The sequence below is a fragment of the Strongylocentrotus purpuratus genome, unplaced genomic scaffold (assembly GCF_000002235.5).
Source record: "Strongylocentrotus purpuratus isolate Spur 01 unplaced genomic scaffold, Spur_5.0 spur5_scaffold_21, whole genome shotgun sequence".
Lineage (NCBI taxonomy): Eukaryota > Metazoa > Echinodermata > Echinoidea > Camarodonta > Strongylocentrotidae > Strongylocentrotus > Strongylocentrotus purpuratus.
Genome location: NW_022145607.1, coordinates 30438192 through 30447171, shown reverse-complemented (window position 1 = coordinate 30447171; position 8980 = coordinate 30438192).

Below are 8980 nucleotides of genomic sequence, written 5' to 3'. Positions count from 1 at the left end.
TTTGGGGTTTCGCCAGGGTTAGTAAAAGTTTGCAATTGGTTGAAAGAAAGTTCGCAAACAGTTTCTCTTGCGAATTTATTGTTCCGCAAAAAGTTGCAGGCGTTTGCAAAACAGTCGTAAGTCTTTGCAAACGGTTGTAAGACAATCTCGCTCTTTGTTATCGTCAGTTCTCTTTGTTTCACAAATGCAGGCGCCACGTTACCATAATTATGCTTCCTTTTTTAAATCGACCCATTGAGTACCAGGGGTTCTCACAACTTCTCAAACGTTCACAAATAGTGGCAAAGGATTGGCAAATAGTTGCTAATTTTAGCAAAAACTGTCGCTAACATTTGCTTTCATTCGCTAATAGTCGCCAACTTCCTTGCACAAACGATTTTAGAAATATTCGCTCAAATGTTGCTAATGTCGCTAAACGTCGCTAAAAGTCGCTGATTTTCGCCAATATTCGTGAGAAAAGTTGGTGAATCCAAATTCTCAACATTCGTAAGCATTCGCCGCTCGGTGCGATAGGGCCTAAATGCCTAGGTCACATTTTTTTCTACGATTAGGATACGTACGGTGGCCGTACGCCCCCGAAATCGAGAGATACTTGCGGCGGCCGTAGATAATCTGCGGTGGCTTCAGGGTCACCCTAAGAAGTAAGCTATCTCTATCTTAACAGGTCTTACAGGTCGCCGTGGGATTATAACGCCCAGTTATAACGGTTTTCATTTGTAGGTTCGCCGTAGCGATAAGACACGACGTAGCCATGCCGTAGAGCGGTTCCAAGGCGTCCGTACGTCGGGCGTACGGTAGCCTTGTGTTTTATATACTCCAGGGATCAAGCGGTAGCAGCATTCTGGTCGGACGGTCGCCGTATGGTTCCCCTTCGGCCGCCTTGCGGGTACCTAGCGTCTGCCTTAGTAATGTCAAAATGCTACGACAGCCGCAGGAACGCCTTAAGGCGACCGTGCGTCATCACTTTAAAGGTCGTACGGCAGTCGCAGAATTTCTGTCTCCACAAATTCAGAATACGCCTTGCGGCTACCCTTACATATGTGACCGCTACCGTATGTGACCGTGGGAATGTTGCGGCGGTCCTATAATTGATATTGGCCGTAGATATTTTAGACCTCACGCCGCCGCGGCAAATGTGACCTAGGCATAACCAACACCTTATTGGCAATTGTTCCTTTCTCCCGAAGCATGAAAGTGGTATGATTGCACGGGCTCGGTGAGCGGCTACCATTTCTGGCGATCCTTATGATTTGCATCAACATAAGGATTATCAGGAGGGTTATGGTTATCTGAGTTCCGACTGTGATTTGTCGGAATTTGATGGTAGATATTGAGATCATGGAGATCTCGGCAGTGATTTAGCTCCGTACAATGGGTTGTCTCCTACAGGGTAGGTCTATTTTTAAAAAAAATCGATTCTAGTGGTCAGGTTGAGCACTTGTCATAGTCAGACGAGTGACCTGCAGACATTCTGGAGATACCCTCTGCGATAATATTAGCTAATCAGAATAATCATCTGCCACGTTCTCGAGTGGCAAGTCCCTCTGAGGTACATAATCAGGCCCATGTCTCTGTTTGAAGAAAATCAGCAGAAGCAAATCGGGTGTAAACTTAGAACTGTATACAGCATTATGTTTATTCGTCCAGTTTGACAGCTATAGTGTGATCGTAAAACTATTAAACACTTTTTAAGACCATGCATATGTTATCCTTTCAGTTGAGTTTGGAAGAATTAAGATATTTTCACTGTACGGCTCACATGTAAGATGTTCATTGTATTTTGGGGTAAGAGACGAGTAGGGTAGATAGTAGCTGTGGTCTAGTTCCCACATATCATTTACAGATATTTGATCATGATTTTCAAGGACACAGATTCTATTCATGATGTTTTGCATGTTAGTTGTTATCCAGTAGACTGGTAGAGGATAAACAACGTGTGCGCTAAACATTACTATCGTTTTCCTCGCAGGAGTGTCTCAGCTTTCCTGCTTGGAGGCGGGATTTCTGTTTGTAGGACTCTCATGTGCACCCAGCGAGATGTGATCATTTTGTGTTCCCTGCCTTTATTTCGGTGGCCTCTGGTTTTGAGGTTGTTTGATTAGGTTTTAAGGCAACTCAGTCAAAATTGCCTATTTATGCCTTAAGGGTCTAGTTTGTTTCCTTTTATTGTCTCTAACCTGTTCGGGTCCATTTGGTTAGTAAGTTGTAGTTACAATTTATGTTTTTAATTTTCTTTATTACTTGGCATAAAGTTCTTCTCTCATTTGCGAACATTCAAAATCTTATCCTGAGAGTATTATGCCTTTTTTGTGGTCAACGTCTATATTCATTTACATCTATACACGGTTTTGAGGTTGTTTGATTAGGTTTTAAGGCAACTCAGTCAAAATTGCCTATTTATGCCTTAAGGGTCTAGTTTGTTTCCTTTTATTGTCTCTAACCTGTTCGGGTCCATTCGGTTAGTTAGTTGTAGTTACAATTTATGTTTTTAATTTTCCTTATTACTTGGCATAGAGTTCTTCCCTCATTTGCGAACATTCAAAATCTTATCCTGAGAGTATTATGCCTTTTTTGTGGTCAACGTCTATATTTATTTATAATTTCTTCGTGTTATGTGAACTACGTACGTTGCAGACTTACTGCGGTATTTTTGAACGACATCTGTTTTATTCATGATGTTTTGCCTTTTTTCTTTCTTTTTCCTGATGAGGATAAACAAAGTGTACGTTTTCCATTGCTATTGTTTTCCTGGCAGGAAGATACTAGCCTTCCTGCGCGGGGGTGGGATTTCTGTTTGTTGGACTCTAATTTGTACCCAGCAAGTTGTGATCTGTTTGTGTTTACTGCCTTTATTTGGTATCTAATTTGTTAGTGATTAGTTTGTTCCCTTATGTTGTCTCTAATCTTTTCGGGTCCATTTGGTTAGTACGTTTTTGTTACTATTTGCAATGTATATGATTCATTATCCTTCCTCTGTTGTAGAACAGAAAGAAATTGATTGTAGTATACTTGCATGTCATGTTTTGTGTTGATTATTTACTGCCAATACATGTATCATTAAGGGCTATAATTGTTTTATTACCCGAAGTTTGTCTTAATGTTTACTATGTTGTGGAGCGCCAAGAGTGTCAAATTTTACGGAAAACCTTGCTCCACGTGCTGAATCACTGTCAATCAATGATTACACTAGGCTGGTATACCTGGCGACATGATAATGTGTTTAACTGTATCTGGGAAGTCACACAAGCATCTGAACTAGTAAAGAATGGTGATTACATAACATATGTGGACCTCCTGGGACGTTCTGTTAGTGGCCCAATACCTCTAAACATCTTCCCAACTTCTGACCGCCCTGATCTACTAGGAGCAGGGGCGTACGCAGGGGGGGGGGGGGTTCAAACCCCCCCCTTTGGTATTTTTATGTGTGTAAACCCCCCTAAAAAAAACTAACCCCCCCCCCTTCGGCTAACATAAAGTGACCTTACCCGCCCCCCCCCCCCCCCCAACGAAAAAAAAATGTCAAATTTTCACATTTCGAGACAAAAAAAAGAAAAAAGTGTCAATATGGTATATATCTTTTTCGAATTTCACACTTCAATATTATATACATATATCCTTCCCCTCCTATATTGCTATTATTCTATGTGTGTAATAGGAAACTTATTTGAATGACGTACTGATTTCGTAATGATTTGATGAGGAACATTGGCAGTAATATCGTATAATGGTAAAGGTAGTACAGGTAAGAAGTAGGAGAAATGCAGTAGATAATTGCTATAATATGCATGTTTCTTTTTTCTTTGTTGAGCTCTTATGTTAAGTTTGTAAAATTGTATTTCTTTCGTTACACCGTGCCTATTGTGTAGTTAAGCGCTAATGTTGATAACCACACAGAGGACCTGTGTTTTGTGTCACATCTCTATTGTGATTTTATTTGATTTCCATGTACATTGTGAAAACAAAGTATGATTGAATAAAGATGATCTGTTAAAAACAAGAACCCACTATTGTTATTAATATTATTCATACATTATTTCATATCTTTTCTAGTATGTTGATTACAAAATGATTGTATAGCATATCAAAGATTACATTTTTTGGACAGAATTTAACAACATAATAGCATTAGTGATTCTGAGTAAATAAAAGCTTTTAAACATGTTTCTGAAAGGTTTCTAGGCATTGAATGTTTCGAATGTCACTTGACAGCTTGTTCCAGAGAACCAGTGCAACACACACAAATGCACGATCACCGTAATGGGTGGTTCGGGTTCTGGGGGCTTGTAGGATGGTAGAGGCAGAAGCAGGCGCGGATCCAGGATTTCTCAGGGGAGGGGGCCCAACTTTTTTTTTTTTTGCTCCCGAAAATTTGAAAATCGCGCCGCCCGAAAAGTCGCTCAGTGGGGGGGGGGGGGGGGGGGGGGGGGGGGGGGGGGTAGTGAGCACATTTTTTTTTTTTTTATCCTCAAAAAAATTTCAATTTGCACCTCCCCCCCCCCCCCTTGAGCGCCAGGGGGGGGGGGGCCCAACCCCCAAAAAAGGTAAAAATCACGTGATTTTACATGATTTTTTTTCTCAGGGGGGGGGCCCGGGCCCCCCCCCCCCCCCCCCCCCCCCCCCTGGATCCGCCACTGGGCAGAAGAACGGAGTGAGTAAAAGGATTGTGAGGAGATCTTTTAGGTATAATCACGTGCAGTATAATAAATAATAGCTCACATTTACGATGTGCCTAATACTTTGTTAATAGGCGCAGTATATATCATTACACCGACCATCGGATTCAGGCTTACCTGCACACAATATATGCATATTCTCCACTCCCTGGGGAGTATTCTGTGGTATTCCGTATTCTGTGGTATTCAATCCGTTTTTGAACTGGGAGCCAGTGGTAATGTCTTAGGATTGAAGTGATGTGTTCACTCCTCAATGCAAAAACATAAAAATAAAAATAATATACACAAGATGGTTAACAGATGATCAGAATGAAGACCCTACAGCAGAATACAAATTAAGGCAAACATTGTCACATTCAAATGGCTTATAATTCGGCAGGGAAAACCAGCGATTAATATTGTCTTTACACAGTATAGTTTGAGGCTTTCTAATGATCTTATGAACTCCCCGAAAATGTGTATGCACATTGTACAGTACACTTCTAGGGCCTATAGACAAACACAGCCAATCAGACCTAGACGATGTTGGCTCTCCGATTTTGTCAAAGCTTTATGCAAGGGAGTCTGGGAGAGGGAGAGAGAGGGTGAAAGAGAAAATGAGAGAGAGAGAGAGAGAGAGAGAGAGAGAAAGAAACAGAAATCAATAAAAATATTTTCGAGACATGAGAATGAGAACAAGAGAACAAAAGAAATAAGGATATATTTTGGTAAAAGAGTTTTGAAATGACAAATGAACTTTACTCTACGTCAGCATTAAAGACTTATTTATTCAACACGCCCATGATGCCAGCGAAGACAATGAGGTGCTACCTTTCTAAATAAGTATTGTGTCTGCATTTAGTTATGCTTTTATATTTCTAAGTTCTTGTGAGATCTTCCATCCATCATGTCCAAGTATCGTCAATTAACAGCGTGCATATATCAGCTACATTATTGAAGACTGGGATGAATGGATCACCGTATGAGTTATCACAAATGTTTTTAATGCCAAATAGTTTAGGGCCGAAATAAACAAAAACGTTAAAATATTACCTCTTTACCACTGCAAATGAATAATATTTGTCACAATTGTCAGCTTGGAACAATCCAATACGTTTAAAGTTACATAAATAATAAGAATGATGATGATAATGATAATTGCCCCTATTTAAATCTGAGAGTTGCCCGTTTAACTTTGACAGGTGCCCCACTTCCTTTGTAATAAGTGCGCCTTCCCCTTCAGATTAGGGCTACTTTTCATCGCTGATGAATGCCTCTTTTTCTCTTGCACGTACCCCCTTCCTTCAGCAATTGCCCCTTTCTTTTCATTAAAAGTGCCCCTTTTCCATTCTTAGTAGTGCCCCTTTTCATCTCTGGGGAGTGCTTCCTTTCAGTAGCTAGAATTACTCCATTTCCACCTCTTATAATTGCCCTTATTTTTAAAGTTCTCGTTTTCTTTGATCGTCTAATAAGTGTCATTTTCCCTTTTGAAAAATCTCCTTTTTTCTTTCTTCATAACATGTACCCCTTAATTAAAGCGACTAAGAGCAAGTTGTTTTCTTAAGTTTCCCCAAAGCTCCTCGCTACGCTCGCTCGCTCGTTTTTCAAATTGATATAATCCTGTTAATAATTAATGGTCTTTTTAGTTTTTCCTAATTATAATGTAGAGAAAGAAACAAATATTCAAACCATACCTGATAATTTAATCACAATAAAGAGGTATATAACAATGTCTACAACTTGTATATTTTCGCTTTGAGGTTTCCCTTTCTAGGTGACCCTTTTTGTTGGTGCCCCCTCCCCCTTTCATCACAAGGATTTAGGGTTTGAGGTAAAGGGTGTGAATTGCAATTTTCTTTGTAAGCTTAATGTATTAAAGTGCGACATAATACACATGTCTTTGTTATTTTAAATAGCGTTTTTTAGTGTCCCCTTTATCATTTGTTGAACGAAGTCGCAGTTACTTGAGCAAATCTTATTCTAATTAAAATAGATATCGGAAAATGGACTTATAAATAGAAGATTAACTATCGCTGTGCTCGGTGCATTGAGTTTATGAAACTTATAGAAGAGTGTTATTGACCGTGAGTTGATGATTGCGAACGTCTTGGGGTTTCTAGCTTGTAATATATATACATATATACACATTTTGAGAATAAACTGAAGATGAAACTAAAAGTGCACCACTTTATTGCACCATTCCTATATACAAGCTTCCTAAATGGCAAATGCAATAAAAAAAAAATCAAATCCAGTAATACATTTCACTCCGAAATGCGGACATAGAAGAGCATCACAAGAACCTCTAGATTTTACTTCGGATAAAAAAATTTAAAAGATTTATACTTCTTTAAAAACAGAATAAAAAGGGTCAAAACCAGAAGAGGGGGGTTACCACCACCACCACCCCCCCCCCCCCCCCCCCCCCCCCATCGCCCGGGCCCCGGGAAGCTTATATCTAAACCAGGGTCTAATCATTTTCATCTCTGATTTGGTTAACTTTTTGCCGAAGGATTTTGTTTTAATTAAACTATCCGTTTACGATTGCCTGGTTTATGCAACAGAGATCCAGTGATTATGGGTGTGTTTATATCATAATATATTATTTCATATTGCCCCTGTAGTTTATGATATCTTTTTTTATATTTCAAAGTCCCTATCGTTACAAAATAATTCCTAACTAGATAAATGATGTGAAATTTCGTATATTGGTACAGTTGTTTGCTTGCAGTTGCTAAATATAATACTAAATAAACAAATGACATCTTTCGAAGACAATATTAGCGTCCCTTGTTCAAAGGGCTTCAGTGGTAGAATGCGTGCATCTTATATTCCTCATATCATCATACATCAGACATAAATCATTGTCGAGCAGGTCATCTGATCATTATTCACATCATAGAATCTGAACAATAATCGATTTTTTGTTGTTATTTTCTTGTTATTTGTAATGACTGTAACTATATAACTGCACGGGTTTATTATCACAAAGAGTCCGAGTTGTCATTTGCTTTTCCCATGAATGTGAATAAATAGTTACATACTTTGATGCAAATATTTGATCGGTTGGTGTAATATTTAACTTCGAGATTAAAGCAACATTCTAGCTGTATTATCAAAATATCATGAATGATGAACAAAATCCTCTTTCACTTTACAACGTGTAGGGCTTACATATATATTTAGAGTGCGTCCCAGAAAAAACGTAACCGAGAATTATCGATGTTTTTTGACACATATTTCGAGATGTTATTATGTTTTGTGGAAATCTGTATGTGTTTGTGTGGGGTTTTTTTCGCTTGTGTGTACGTTTGTGGTACTGTTTTTATGTTTTTAATATAATTTTGTTTAATTGTGGTCCTGTTTTTATGTTTGTAATATAATTTTGTGAGATTGTGGTCCTGTTTTTATGTTTGTAATATAATTTATTTGATTGAAATGAGGGCTGAGGGCCCAACCAACTGTAATTCCAACAGCAGTGATGCGTTCTGAAGAGCAGGCAGCAGTGGATTGAGGGGCAGAACACTAGTTTATAAAGCCAATGGCGACAGTAGCGGCTCCTACGAGCGTCTACCGCATTTTTACACGGCGCTTTTGCACAAAGTAAGCAACCGTATGCAACCGTAAGCAACACTACGCCAGGTCTACGTAAGCGTACGTAACCCTACGCCCATTGCATACGCCGTAGGTACGCGGTTCCTACGCACAGGGTACGTAACCATACGCCACCGTACGCCAGCCTACGCATAACCTACGCAGGGACTACGCCGAAGCATCATGTTTTTCATGAATACGCATCCTAACTTAGGCGTAGTCGGTACACAACACTACGCAACTCTACGCAGATCCGGTGTGAAAGGGGCTTAAAATTTGTACATCCTTATTATGAAATGGTGATTACAAAAGTTTGTCTTTGGCTAATTAAAACAAATAAATTACAATGAGAAATAATCATTAAATGTGGGTTGCTTTTTTATCAGTAATATTATACACGTAGATCATGAAAATATATTTTTGATTCAAAACATGAAAGCCTGAAATGTTGCTAAAGTGTAAAGGAGGTTTCACTTCATTCCCATTCAAAACATATCTGTTTTCCAGTTTGAATACTTTTTGAAAAAGTACCCCAATTCAAATTGGTGAACAGTGACCCCCCCCCCCCTCCCATTTTTTAGTTTGCTTGCTTGCTTGTTTTGAAAAATTCATAGTCGGCTAACTTTTCATCAATATGTGTATACGAATTCTAGCGACATCACCAGTGTTACCATTGAAGTTGACCCAGTAAATGTATTTTCATAATAACTAAAGTATAAAATATCGACATAATA